The sequence below is a fragment of the Lycium barbarum genome, chromosome 1 (genome assembly GCF_019175385.1).
Source record: "Lycium barbarum isolate Lr01 chromosome 1, ASM1917538v2, whole genome shotgun sequence".
In the NCBI taxonomy this organism is placed as follows: domain Eukaryota; kingdom Viridiplantae; phylum Streptophyta; class Magnoliopsida; order Solanales; family Solanaceae; genus Lycium; species Lycium barbarum.
Window position 1 is genome coordinate 162,748,934 of NC_083337.1, and position 15,887 is coordinate 162,764,820.

The 15,887-nt window shown below is 35.1% G+C and overlaps 1 non-coding gene across 1 annotated transcript; it reads left to right on the top strand.

The window, feature by feature from the left end:
• The first annotated feature begins 92 nt into the window (after positions 1 to 92).
• On the top strand, positions 93 to 165 carry TRNAA-UGC (transfer RNA alanine (anticodon UGC)). Its single transcript has one exon. It is a non-coding gene; the product is annotated as a tRNA-Ala (tRNA).
• The last annotated feature ends 15,722 nt before the right edge of the window (positions 166 to 15,887 follow it).

Sequence of the window (15,887 nt, forward strand, 5' to 3'; positions counted from 1 at the left end):
CTTTTACTTTGGTTTTGTGTGAACTCACTGGAGATTTTTATGGGTCGGGTAATATCGAATATTTAAAGCATGATAACAATAAAATAGCAGTTGGGGATGTAGCTCAAATGGTAGAGCGCTCGCTTTGCATGCGAGAGGTACAGGGTTCGATCCCCTGCATCTCCACTTTTCATTTGGCTAATAAACTAATTAGGGTTTCAAGAATTCATGAAAAAGAAGCTATGTCCACATTATTATACAATGCATAAGTTGTTAGAGGAAAACCTTACTTCTATTTTAAGTAACTCTAGCAAATTTACAAAGAAATCTGAAAATTTTACAAATATTTAATCCTAACATTTATAACTTGTATATTAATTAATTTAAAGGATGGAAAATAAAACCCAAAAAATTGCATCTGAACTCACTAAGCTCACTAAGCAGCATTGCATAGTTTAAAAGCTAAACAACTTACATTTAGGAGCCTAAATGTTTGACACATTTATATGCTCCAAAGATTTATCCCTTGATAAATGACAAAAATAATAAACAATGAATCAGGGTTAAGAGAAGAACATAAATTTCTCTCACGAGAAAAAATGGATTGTAAAAGACAACAACTTTATCAAATTAGTTTTATTTTAACCAACTTTCTGCATTCAAGTAATAAGCTCGAAGGACTCGATCCCCTAGACGACAATAATGATGATTTATGAAAAGCTGGAAAAATGAAGAACTTGAAGACTGCAATTCGATATATCAATAAACAACCTTTGTGTAAATTAAAATGATTTATGAAAACTACAAATTAACTTTACATTCTTAATCTAGGCTTTTAAAGTAATTGACTCACATAACTAATAAAGGCTACATGCATAGTATACATTGGCTTCCTTCCCTTGCTTTTACTTTCGGAAATACTTCGCCTGGAGACACCAAAAGTAAAGAACTTTATATCAATCAATTAATAAAGGATGTTATATATAGTCAAGAAATTTACTGTTGAAATTTCAAATTGCCATCGAAATATTTGTTTTCCAAATCATGAAAAGCAATTGATTCATATTTTGTCTTCCCCATAGAGTCAAACTAAATCATCTGAGACTGAATGTTGATACTGAGGGACATTAGACGTAAGGACAAATTGCATCACCCATAAACGAAAAGAGATTACGAAATTCCAAAAACCTTAGCTTTGACGCATACTCACTACTCCAATACATATAGTTTGTCAAAGTATATAATGATGTTGAATGTTTAATTGGGAAGACCCCTTCAATATTTGCAAATTAAATTTGTAACTCATGACATAAAGTTAGTAACTGAAATTATAATTAATATGTTAAAACATGTCCAGCCATGTTGAGGAAAGAAAAGGGCTGATCGAGTCAGTTACTTTTAAAAGGGAGGAATAAATATTTTTAGCTGTATAAATTGAGTGATAAATGAAAGAAAAGAAGGAAAAAATATCAAAAAATTTAGAAAAAAGATAAATATGAATGGAGGCTATAGAGAGGTGCCACATCACTTTGTCTATGCCTAGCTTTATATTATATGTAGATATAGATATAGATTATATTTTTAACATGTTAAGCCCCATATTAGTTGTGGTCTCGTTATATGTTCTTAACAATTCTCCCTTTGCGAGCTATTTTTTTTCAATAAGTTGAGGTAAGCTCAATTTTTTTTTTCAATAGTGTTAGAATCATATTGTTCGGTATCTCAATATTGAGCATGAGAAACTGCATACTGGATATTCAAGCACCGTCGCACCAGATTAAGCTTCCATGGCACTGCATTGCTATAGTTTTCATGATGCAAGGTGAAGTGTATATAAGACTTTTGAGATTAAATTACAATTTCGTTTGTAGCAATGTGAAATTCCTTTATTCTTTGCAAAGAGCTTCAAATAATTAATTAAATTCTTTGAGGAAATTTTTAGAAGTAATTAAATAGAATGATTTAAAAAAAATTAGTCATGCTAAATTTAAAAAATAAATTAACAATAAATTACACATCTTTTAATTGTTTTTTAAATAATTAAGCGTAATATCGTGAAACTACAAAATAAATTAGTGTTAGAAGTCAAATCTGAAGGGCGATATATGAAATTATCCCTTATTATTATTATTATTATTATTATTGCTACTACTACTCCTCCTCCTGTTATCCTGATTATTGCCAGAAATTTTTGACGGTCATATCTTTTTGAGATAATTGTTTAGTAAATGATTCCCTTTCTATTTCTCTTGCAATTTATGGATCTTTTAGACTACTGTCTAAAATATTTCTTTTGAACAAATTAAAAAATATTCCAAGAAAATATTAGATCACGATCTAAAATTTTTTTTAGATATTAGATGACAGTTCAATATTTTTTCAGTTTCAAAGATTATATTTGCACAATCTTTAAGAATATGGACAAAATCCGATTGGTAGCCTAAACAAAGGACTTTTGCGTAAACCAACCTATTACCACATATGAAAATTTGACCGTTATAAAGAAAGAGACACATTACGCGCACTATAAGACTCAACCAAATATTAACCCTTCTATTTGCATTCACAATCTGTGATCACCCCAAAATTCATATAGAAAAAAAAAAGGATTATCAGAAATAGAAAACCAAGAAACTTCACTTGCTTGAAATGGCTTCCAGAGACGTAGTTCCAAAGATTATACCCAAAGGTGACGAAAAAAATAGTCTTTTTGCCATCCCCTTTCTTCTATTTGATGCATGTCCTATTGTCAATATTGTTTTTCTTGCGGAATCACTTTGGGGACTCATTACTAGTTGTTTGTTGTTGGATTTTCATTTTCTTGGATTAGTATTGAAAGAAGTTGGGGTTTTTTGTTAATGCAAATAGTTATTTGTGAATACTCAGTATCCCCACAAAAAATTGAAGTGTTGATTGATAATAATGAGTATCAATCTTTCTTGGGGTTTTTTATTAGGTTAATACCTGTTTATATGATCTATTTGTTTAGATTCTTGATCACAATTATTGAAATTCTAGAGAGTTGTGAAAACTGTCTGTCCTTTTTTTTTTTTATGATTCGTGTAAAATTTCATATTTTCTTGATCAATCAATGGTAATGTAAACTTGTTCACATTGCTATTCCAAATCCGAATAAACAAGGAAGATTATAAAAGGTGTCAATCAGTGTAAAACTTGTTGTCTTTTATCCGCATTTCAAACACAAGTGGTGACTGGTCTTTTTCCTCATCATGTATAGATTTTTCAAGGATAGATATGTAAGCGATGGATTTCTAGAATCAGACCTCTCTGAGCTTAAAATATGGAATGTTTAAAGTGCATGACAAGAACGAAGAAAACAAAAATGTTAATTTCGTGTGAGGTATTATACAGGACTGACAGTCCATTCCTTCAAGAAAAAGTTGAGTTCTTTATGATACGAATTTGGTATATCATGTACTAACAAATTATCGTAAATAGCAGATTCATTCCAACACTGCTCAATCATTTATGAAGCCCACATGGTATATTCATATACTGCTAGGGTATCATAAATAATTGGTTCATTTCTTTAAAAAAACACTCTTCGGTCCTCTATGATACCCACACGATATATTCATATACTGCTAGGTATCATAGAGGACTAATTCATTTCTTCGAGAAAAAAAAAACACTCTTTGGTCCTCTATGATGCCCACACCGTATATTCATATACTGCCAGAGTATCATAGATGAGTAGTTCATTTCTTCGGGAAAAAACGCTCCTCAGTCCTCTATGATACCCACACAGTGTATGAATATATAACCAGGGTATCATCAAAGACTGATTCATTCCTTCCAATACAGTCATATTATATATATAAATTTTGTTTGTATTCGTAAAAAAGTTATAAAAAGTTTTTTATATTAATTTATGTTTTAATAAACAAGGTAGTAACCTTGGTATTTTTTTTAATTACATTTTGTTGTAGTGTAATACATTTAATTTTAATATTTATATATTTATTAGTTTAAAAATAGTTAGTTAATATTTTTATCTTTAAAAAGACAATTAAAGAAGGACAAATGAAAAATAGAAAAACGGACAAAAAAATTAAAAAAAGATAGATTAGCTACTAATCTTCAAAACAAAGTCGGTGCAATGCCACCGTTTCGACTAGGCCTGTGCACTAATCGGTTCAATCCGAATTTCCGAACCAATTCGAATCAATTTGGATAATTTAATTTGGATAATACAATTCGATTTCGATTTACAAATGCAATTGTAAAATATTACGGTTTAACGGTTCGGATACGGTTTGCTTCAATTATCAACCGAACCGATCCGAACAAACCGAATTTGTATGCCACTAGTGACTAATATGACTAATTTGGTATATGTAATGTGGTGTTGGCGGATTTGTATGCTTGCACAAGTTGTCAAGCTCTTGTTTTGTTATTTATATGATATTATGCTTGCAAGTTTATGGTTTTTTCTTGGTTAATGTCTTGGTTATAAGGCTGCAAGTTTAGGATCTCATTATTTTTTTGTTATGTTTACTCTAAAACTAAAATGAAATAGTTGCTTGTTTAAATTTCGAATAAATCGAACAAATCGATTTGTGTAACCGAACCGAAACAATAAAAAACGAATCAAATTGTACCTAGAATGGATCGAGTTTGGTTGAGAATTTTAGAAAGCCGAAATTCAAAATTTCAACTCGGTGATGGCCAAAACCGAACCGAACCGATTCGTGCACAGGCCTAGTTTCGACACAAATACCTAATTAAGGCATGTCTCAATGTCAACTATTAGAAAGGGTAAAGATTAATAATGAGGAGTAGTGGGGTCAAAAGGGGCTGAGCTGTGTCAAAGAATTAAATGGGCAGACCCTTTTAATTGAAGAGTTTGCAAAATGGCAGTCCAACCCTGCCCTAAACGGGCCGCGGGTTAGGATAGGCTAGCCCTTTAAGTCTTTTCGTCTTCCGAAATAATATTTTCTAAGTGATTTTTGGTACAATTTAAACATGAAACCTTTACAATATGAAATAGAATCTTCTACCACCCATTCTTGCTCAAATTCATATCATAGAATAAAATTTAAGAGAACAAATATAAATTATTATTTTTAATCAGTAATTCAGATCACGTTCAAAAGAAATTAAACATAATATAAATTCTTAGACTAAGAAGTATTACTCCAATTTCTAATTATTACTTAGTAGTAAGTATATTCTTTTTTCTCATTACTTTTTATTTTTTTGTTTAATTTAATTTTTTTAAAATAATTAATTTATTATTATTTTCTGGCCTCAACCCAACCCTTGAGACTGGCGGGCTAAGAAAGGTTGTGCTTTTGAGCCTCAATTCTATATGAGCCAAAAATCTTAGTCTAACCCTACTTAAATAAAAAGTTGGGTTGGGTCGGCTCGCCGGCTAAGCCCATATTGACAGCTCTAATGAGGAGCCTTGGTTTGTTTGGAATAAATAGTGCTCCAGAAGAGGAGGAAAGGAAAAGAGAAAAGTCTCACCCCATAAATCAGGCTTTGCTAAGGAATGAATGTGGGTAGATCGGGTAATTATTTTCAACCGAATGGGCAGAATTATAATTACATTCCAAAGGGATAAAGAGACGTAATTAGTTTGGGATTGATGGGTAATTTGTGTAGCTTTCCCTATAACTTATACATTGACATACTTATTAATGCTAAAGGTCGTTTATCATCTTTTCTAAGTTATCTTTACGTGTTTGCAATCAAAAGTTATAATCAATTTTTAAGTAACTTGGTAGTACAAAAGTGGACATAAATAAAGGCTAAATCATTTCTAGATTAGTGTGACACCAACTAGCATCAACATCAGGAGATTGACATAAAATGTCCATTTGCACTAGTAGCTTCATAATACATTGTGATAAAAGGGAGTATATTCTCTTCCTTAATTTTCTCCGCAATCCATCCAAATTTGAGAAAACGAATGCTCTTAAATATTTTCCAGTTATCACATACGTTTATCACCCTTCCTTTTAGTGATGGGGAGAGGCACGAAGCAAAGGATGTCCAGTAATAATCATTACGTACCTACTCTTACACATAAATAAATGTACCGACTATATTACAACTATTAGTAAATGAATGTTCCGACTGTACCACAACTACCGACTATATTACAATTACTACTAAATAAATGTACCGACTATACTACAACTACTAGTAAATAAATGTACCGACTGTACCACAACTACCGACTATACTACAACTATTACTAAATAAATGTACCGACTATACTACAACTACTAGAAATAAATGTACCGATTGTACCACAATTACCGGCTATACTACAACTACTACTAAATAAATGTACCGACTATACTACAATTACTAGTAAATAAATGTACCAATTGTATCACAACTACCGACTATACTACAACTACTACTAAATAAATGTACCGACTATACTACAACTACTAGTAAATAAATGTACCGATTGTACCACAACTACCGACTATACTACAACTACTACTAAATAAATGTACCGACTGTACTACAACTACCACTCCTTCCTTTTCTCGTACCATCATCCAATATTCATATTTTTTTGTTGTTTTCTATCGTGTCTGATATCCGTAATGATGTCCTACTAATCCGGTTACTTGTTTGATTACCTTGCGTTCACGTTATATATGCTTCATTGAATGAGAAACTATTCCCTACCAGACTGACTTTATTCTCGGCTTAAATTTAAAATTATTGATTAAAAGCGAAGGAATCACATACATCCAAGACGAAGCTAGTGTTTAAGATATGTTTTTGATCGAACGCAGTAATTTTGATTCAAATTTTATATTTATCTTTAAAAATCCATTTAATAAAATATAACCTATTAATTTAAAAGGCAATATTTTCGAACTTATAATCTTCACATCCTAGCTCAATTACACATGTATTCCAGCACAGGCAAGCAGGGGCGGATCTACGGTGCCTCGTATGGATTCCGGGAACCATAACTTTCACCCAAACGTTATATGTATAATGGGCAACCTTTTGACTATAACATGATATGACATGGGAACATACCACAATGTCATGCAGATGGCTTCGTGGATAAAGGGAATCAGCAAAGTTGCATTCCACCCCGTGGACAAGGGATCGATTCTCCTGTCCACGTTTTTGATAAACTTCACTCTGCTTTTTGTTTTACACAAAATCACAGCCTTACTTTATTTTATTTTTTTCCTTTTAAAAATCACAACAGTCAAAATAAAATGAGACCACAACAAATTTAAAACTTGTTGGAAGTATTACTTTGTCCAATCTCACTTCTTCAAATCAATTTTGAAACCAAAAAATAATGAAAAGTGAGAAAGCTTCGAGTTCTAAAACAATGTTGTTGGTTCTTCCATTTTGTATCAGGTCCTTTCATTCTTATTTCTCATTTTGTCCAATCTCATGAAGAAACTATTTCATCTAAAGATGTTGGAGATGCTCATGTTGCTGCACACGTAAATGAATTCAATACCATTGTAAATCAATTGTCATCGGTAAGAATTGACTTCGATGATGAAGTGCAAGCTCTAATTTTGTTGGCATCCCTAAAATATAGTTGGGAGCCAATGAGAGCAGCGGTTAGTAATTCTATTGGTAGTGACAAACTAAAGTTCAACGATGTTAGGGATCGTATCCTTGCTGAGAAAATGCGCAGGACAGATTCCGGAGAGGCATCGACGATTTTTGCTTTTAATGTTGAAAACAAAAGCAGAAATTATGACAGAAACAACAATCGAAATAGGGGCAGATCGAAGTCAAGGAATGGCAGAGGTCAATCCAGACCAGGACGAACATTTGAGTGTTGGAACTGTGGAAAACCAGGTCACTTCAAGAAGAACTGCAGGGCGCCAAAGAATGAGGACAACAAGGGGGCTGGAATCAACACTGCTATGGAAGACATTGGCGATGCGTTGTTGCTATCGGTTGACAGCCCGATAGACTCTTGGGTTCTTGACTCAGGAGCGTCCTTTCATACCACCCCACATCATGATATAATGACGAAACAGTCTGTACGGACTAAAACAGGCTCCAAGACAGTGGTATTTAAAGTTTGACAGCTTTATGAAGAAAGCTGATTTTTCAAGGTGCGAGGCAGATCACTGTTGTTACTTCAAGAAATTTGAAGACTCGTACATGATACTGCTACTCTATGTCGACGACATGCTAATCGTAGGAGCAAACCTACAGGATATTGATCAGTTGAAAAAAGAGTTATCGGAAGAGTTTGCAATGAAGGATTTGGGAGCTGCAAAGAAAATCCTTGGGATGAGAATCAACCGAAGCAAGGAGGGCATCAAACTCTCACAAGAAGAATATGTGAGGAAAGTTATCAAAAGGTTTAACATGCATGATGCCAAGCCAGTCAGCACTCCCTTGGCTGGACACTTTCGGTTGTCAAAGGATCAGTCGCCGACAACCGAGGATGAGAAGAAGCAGATGGACAAGATACCTTATGCATCTGCAATCGGTAGTCTTATGTATGCAATGATATGTACAAGGCCAGACATTGCACATGCATTGGGAGTTGTCAGCCGATTTATGAGCAATCCGGAAAAACAACACTGGGAGGTTGTGAAGTGGATATTCAGATATCTGAAAGACAGCTCGAGTTCAGCTCTGTATTTCCGAAAATCAGAAACAGGATTGCAAGGGTATGTTGATGCTGACAACGGTGGTGATGTTGATAGCAGAAAGAGCACATCCGAGTATGTTTATACCTTCGGAGGTACTGCAATCTCTTGGGTTTCCACGTTGCAAAAAATAGTAGCTCTCTCTAGTTGTGAGGCTGAGTACGTTGCTGTGACGGATGCCACAAAGGAAATGATGTTGCTATAATCTTTTCTGCGGGAATTGAATCAGGACCACGAGGGAAGTGTGATATAATGTGATAGCCAAAGTGCCATTCATTTGGAAAAGAACCCGGTCTACCATGCTCGAACGAAGCACATACAACTCCGGTACCATTTCATTAGATCAACTTTGGAAGATGGAGTGTTAGTGCTTGAGAAGATCGCAGGGAGTCAGAATCCAGCAGACATGCTGACAAAGGCAGTGACGATAGACAAACTGAAGCAATGTTCAGCTTCAGTTGGCCTGCACGAATTATGAAACTAGGAAAGAGCTGCTGCATCGATCAAAGTGTGAAGACAAATTAAAATTAGCCTTCAAGTGGGAGAATTGTTGTGTACTGTTCACGCGTATAAATACGCAGTTTACTGTTCACGCATATAAAAACGCGATTTATTATTTACGCGTGTTACTGTTCACGCGTATAAATACGCGGTTTACTGTTCGCGCGTTATTTGAAGCTTATAAATAGAGCTCTAAGCTTCATTTGGAAATACCACCAAAAATTGAAGAAGACAACACATCCCAAAGAGAAAGAAAAATCTAACAGAAATACTCTTAGTGAAATGCCTAAGTAAGAGAAGGCTTTTGAGAGAATTTTTAGTAAAAAATTCTTGAGTGAAATTGGGATTGGGGTTGTGAGGTTGAGTGTAGTAAACACTTGTAATATTTCTTCTTTAATAAGATCTGCAGCAGCAACGTGGACGTAGCTCTCACATTGAAGGTGAACCACTATAAATCTGTGTGTGTTATTTATTTATTCTTCGCTTACACCACGACGTAAGTAGGTTCTGTCTAAGGAGGTTGGTATTTAAGTGGTCCAGCTGTGACCCTCCAATCTTTCCTGGGAACCTGCTTACAAAGGTCAGATTTGGGATTCAAATCCTAACAGAGCCTTGGTTTGTTTGGGATAAATAGTGCTCCAGAAGAGGAGGAAAGGAAAAGAGAAAGGTTTCGCCCCATAAATCAGGCTTTGCTAAGGAATGGATGTGGGTAGATCGGGTAATTATTTTCAGCCGAATGGGTAAAATTATAATTACATTCCAAAGGGGTATAAAGAGACGTAATTAGTTTGGGATTGATGGGTAATTTGTGTAGCTCCCTTTAACTTATACACATTGACATCCATATTAATGCTAAAGGTCGTTTACCATCTTTTCTAAGTTATCTTTACGTGTTTGCAATCAAAAGTTATAATTAATTTTTAAACCTAGTAGTACAAAAGTGGACATGAATGAAGGCTAAATCATTTCTAAATTAGTGTAACAACAACTAGCATCAACGTTAGGAGATTGACATAAAATGTTCATTTGCAGTAGTAGCTTCATAATAATTGTGCCAAAAGGGAGTATATTCTCTTCCTTAATTTTCTCCGCATCCATCCAAATTTGAGAAAACGAATGCTCTTAAATATTTTCCAGTTATCACACACGTTTATCACCCTTCCTTTTAGTGATGGGGAGAGGCACGAAGCAAAGAATGTCCAGTAATAATCAATATGTACCTAGTCTTACACATAAATAAATGTACCGATTGTACCACAACTACCGACTATACTACAACTACTACTAAATAAATGTACCGACTGTACTACAACTACCACTCCTTCCTTTTCTCGTACCATCATCCAATATTCATATTTTTTTGTTGTTTTCTATCGTGTCTGATATCCGTAATGATGTCCAACTAATCCGGTTACTTGTTTGATTACCTTGCGTTCACGTTATATATGCTTCATTGAATGAGAAACTATTCCCTACCAGACTGACTTTATTCTCGGCTTAAATTTAAAATTATTGATTAAAAGCGAAGGAATCACATACATGCAAGACGAAGCTAGCGTTTAAGATATGTTTTTGATCGAACGCAGTAATTTTGATTCAAATTTTATATTTATCTTTAAAAATCCATTTAATAAAATATAACCTATTAATTTAAAAGGCAATATTTTCGAACTTATAATCTTCACATCCTAGCTCAATTACACATGTATTCCAGCACAGGCAAGCAGGGGCGGATCTACGGTGCCTCGTATGAATTCCGGGAACCATAACTTTCACCCAAACGTTATATGTATAATGGGCAACCTTTTGACTATAACATGATTTGACATGGGATCATACCACAATGTCATGCAGATGGCTTCGTGAATAAAGGGAATCAGCAAAGTTGCATTCCATCCCGTGGACAAGGGATCGATTCTCCTGGCCACATTTTTGATAAACTTCACTCTGCTTTTTGTTTTACACAAAATCACAGCCTTACTTTATTTTATTTTTTTCCTTTTAAAAATCACAACAGTCAAAATAAAATGAGACCACAACAAATTTAAAACTTGTTGGAAGTATTACTTTGTCCAATCTCACTTCTTCAAATCAATTTTGAAACCAAAAAATAATGAAAAGTGAGAAAGCTTCGAGTTCTAAAACAATGTTGTTGGTTCTTCCATTTTGTATCAGGTCCTTTCATTCTTATTTCTCATTTTGTCCAATCTCATGAAGAAACTATTTCATCTAAAGATGTTGGAGATGCTCATGTTGCTGCACACGTAAATGAATTCAATACCATTGTAAATCAATTGTCATCGGTAAGAATTGACTTCGATGATGAAGTGCAAGCTCTAATTTTGTTGGCATCCCTAAAATATAGTTGGGAGCCAATGAGAGCAGCGGTTAGTAATTCTATTGGTAGTGACAAACTAAAGTTCAACGATGTTAGGGATCGTATCCTTGCTGAGAAAGTGCGCAGGACAGATTCTGGAGAGGCATCGACGATTTTTGCTTTTAATGTTGAAAACAAAAGCAGAAATTATGACAGAAACAACAATCGAAATAGGGGCAGATCGAAGTCAAGGAATGGCAGAGGTCAATCCAAACCAGGACGAACATTTGAGTGTTGGAACTGTGGAAAACCAGGTCACTTCAAGAAGAACTGCAGGGCGCCAAAGAATGAGGACAACAAGGGGGCTGGAATCAACACTGCTATGGAAGACATTGGCGATGCGTTGTTGCTATCGGTTGACAGCCCGATAGACTCTTGGGTTCTTGACTCAGGAGCGTCCTTTCATACCACCCCACATCATGATATAATGACGAAACAGTCTGTACGGACTAAAACAGGCTCCAAGACAGTGGTATTTAAAGTTTGACAGCTTTATGAAGAAAGCTGATTTTTCAAGGTGCGAGGCAGATCACTGTTGTTACTTCAAGAAATTTGAAGACTCGTACATGATACTGCTACTCTATGTCGACGACATGCTAATCGTAGGAGCAAACCTACAGGATATTGATCAGTTGAAAAAAGAGTTATCGGAAGAGTTTGCAATGAAGGATTTGGGAGCTGCAAAGAAAATCCTTGGGATGAGAATCAACCGAAGCAAGGAGGGCATCAAACTCTCACAAGAAGAATATGTGAGGAAAGTTATCAAAAGGTTTAACATGCATGATGCCAAGCCAGTCAGCACTCCCTTGGCTGGACACTTTCGGTTGTCAAAGGATCAGTCGCCGACAACCGAGGATGAGAAGAAGCAGATGGACAAGATACCTTATGCATCTGCAATCGGTAGTCTTATGTATGCAATGATATGTACAAGGCCAGACATTGCACATGCATTGGGAGTTGTCAGCCGATTTATGAGCAATCCGGAAAAACAACACTGGGAGGTTGTGAAGTGGATATTCAGATATCTGAAAGACAGCTCGAGTTCAGCTCTGTATTTCCGAAAATCAGAAACAGGATTGCAAGGGTATGTTGATGCTGACAACGGTGGTGATGTTGATAGCAGAAAGAGCACATCCGAGTATGTTTATACCTTCGGAGGTACTGCAATCTCTTGGGTTTCCACGTTGCAAAAAATAGTAGCTCTCTCTAGTTGTGAGGCTGAGTACGTTGCTGTGACGGATGCCACAAAGGAAATGATGTTGCTATAATCTTTTCTGCGGGAATTGAATCAGGACCACGAGGGAAGTGTGATATAATGTGATAGCCAAAGTGCCATTCATTTGGAAAAGAACCCGGTCTACCATGCTCGAACGAAGCACATACAACTCCGGTACCATTTCATTAGATCAACTTTGGAAGATGGAGCGTTAGTGCTTGAGAAGATCGCAGGGAGTCAGAATCCAGCAGACATGCTGACAAAGGCAGTGACGATAGACAAACTGAAGCAATGTTCAGCTTCAGTTGGCCTGCACGAATTATGAAACTAGGAAAGAGCTGCTGCATCGATCAAAGTGTGAAGACAAATTAAAATTAGCCTTCAAGTGGGAGAATTGTTGTGTACTGTTCACGCGTATAAATACGCAGTTTACTGTTCACGCATATAAAAACGCGATTTATTATTTACGCGTGTTACTGTTCACGCGTATAAATACGCGGTTTACTGTTCGCGCGTTATTTGAAGCTTATAAATAGAGCTCTAAGCTTCATTTGGAAATACCACCAAAAATTGAAGAAGACAACACATCCCAAAGAGAAAGAAAAATCTAACAGAAATACTCTTAGTGAAATGCCTAAGTAAGAGAAGGCTTTTGAGAGAATTTTTAGTAAAAAATTCTTGAGTGAAATTGGGATTGGGGTTGTGAGGTTGAGTGTAGTAAACACTTGTAATATTTCTTCTTTAATAAGATCTGCAGCAGCAACGTGGACGTAGCTCTCACATTGAAGGTGAACCACTATAAATCTGTGTGTGTTATTTATTTATTCTTCGCTTACACCACGACGTAAGTAGGTTCTGTCTAAGGAGGTTGGTATTTAAGTGGTCCAGCTGTGACCCTCCAATCTTTCCTGGGAACCTGCTTACAAAGGTCAGATTTGGGATTCAAATCCTAACAGAGCCTTGGTTTGTTTGGGATAAATAGTGCTCCAGAAGAGGAGGAAAGGAAAAGAGAAAGGTTTCGCCCCATAAATCAGGCTTTGCTAAGGAATGGATGTGGGTAGATCGGGTAATTATTTTCAGCCGAATGGGTAAAATTATAATTACATTCCAAAGGGGTAAAGAGACGTAATTAGTTTGGGATTGATGGGTAATTTGTGTAGCTCCCTTTAACTTATACACATTGACATCCATATTAATGCTAAAGGCCGTTTACCATCTTTTCTAAGTTATCTTTACGTGTTTGCAATCAAAAGTTATAATTAATTTTTAAACCTAGTAGTACAAAAGTGGACATGAATGAAGGCTAAATCATTTCTAAATTAGTGTAACAACAACTAGCATCAACGTTAGGAGATTGACATAAAATGTTCATTTGCAGTAGTAGCTTCATAATAATTGTGACAAAAGGGAGTATTTTCTCTTACTTAATTTTCTCCGCATCCATCCAAATTTGAGAAAACGAATGCTCTTAAATATTTTCCAGTTATCACACACGTTTATCACCCTTTCTTTTAGTGATGGGGAGAGGCACGAAGCAAAGTATGTCCAGTAATAATCAATATGTACCTAGTCTTACACATAAATAAATGTACCGACTATACTACAACTATTACTAATAAATGTGCCGACTATACTACAACTACTACTAAATAAATGTACCGACTGTACTACAACTACCACTCCTTCCTTTTCTCGTACCATCATCCAATATTCATATTTTTTTTTTGTTTTCTATGTCGTGTCCGATACCCATAATGATGTCCTACTAATCCGGTTACTTGTTTGATTACCTTGAGTTCACGTTATATATGCTTCACTGAATGGGAAACTAATCCCTACCAAACTGACTTTATTCCGGGCTTAAATTTAAAATTATTGATTAAAAGCGAAGGAATCACATACATCCAAGGCGAAGCTAGTGTTTAAGATATGTTTTCAATTGAACGCAGTAATTTTGATTGAAATTTTATATATATCTTTAAAAATCCATTTAATAAAATATAACCTACTAATTTAAAAGGCAATATTTTCGAACTTATAATCTTCGCATCCTAGCTCAGTTACACATGTATTCCACCACAGGCAAGCAGGGGCGGATCTACCGTGCCTTGTGTGGGTTCCGGGGAATCATAACTTTCACCCAAACGTTGTATTTTATAATGGCAAACCTTTAACTGTAAGATAATTTGATATTATAACGTAATACACAGTCATGCAGATGGCTTCGTGGATAAAGGGAATCAGCAAAGTTTCATCCCACCTCCTGGGGACCAGGGATCGATATCTCTGGCCATTTTTTGATAAACTTCACACTATTTTTTGTTTTACACAAAATCACAGCCTTACTTTATTTCTTTTTTTCCTTTTAAAAATCACAACAGTCAAAATAAAATGAGACCACAACAAATTTAAAACTTGCTGGAAGTATTACTTTTGCCCAATCTCACTTCTGCAAATCAATTTTGAACTAAAAAAATTATGAAAAGTGAGAAAGCTTCGAGTTCTAAAACAATGTTGTTGGTTCTTCCATTTTGTATTAGGTCCTTTCATTCTTCTTCCTCATTTTTTTTTAGGTTTTCTCTTATATTGTAATACATTTCTTCTTAATTTTCTCTCTCTCTCTCTATATATATATATATGTCATGTTTGAGTGATTTGTAATTTTTTAAATATATAATAAATATCGATACTCATTCTTTTATTCGATTATTATTGTATATTAATTTGAGATCAAAGGGATTAAGAGTGCAAATTTTGGTTTAACCGATAAATGAACCGTAACGAATGCTATTGGTTTATCAATATTGAGCTATTAGTTAAACCAGACCGTTGGCCCCTAGAAGATATTTTTTTATCCGCTAACCGAATAACTGATGATCGACAACAAATATCTTATTCGTTCGGTTATCGGTTTAGCTTGTGTAGAAACTAATAACCGATAAATCGAACCGAAAACAAATAAAATCTAACCGAACCGAGCAGGCCAGTAAGCAGCCCTAACTAGCGCCACAACCTTCAAATCCTAGATCCGTCTCTTAGGCAAGTATGTTTTTTTTTTTCAACCACCACAGGCAAGTATTGATCATTTAACTACGGCACTGAAACGTCAAAGTCTAAATCTGTCAAATTAAAATATTTATAACGTGCTAGATTTGGCCTGTTTCATTTTGTTTCTCGT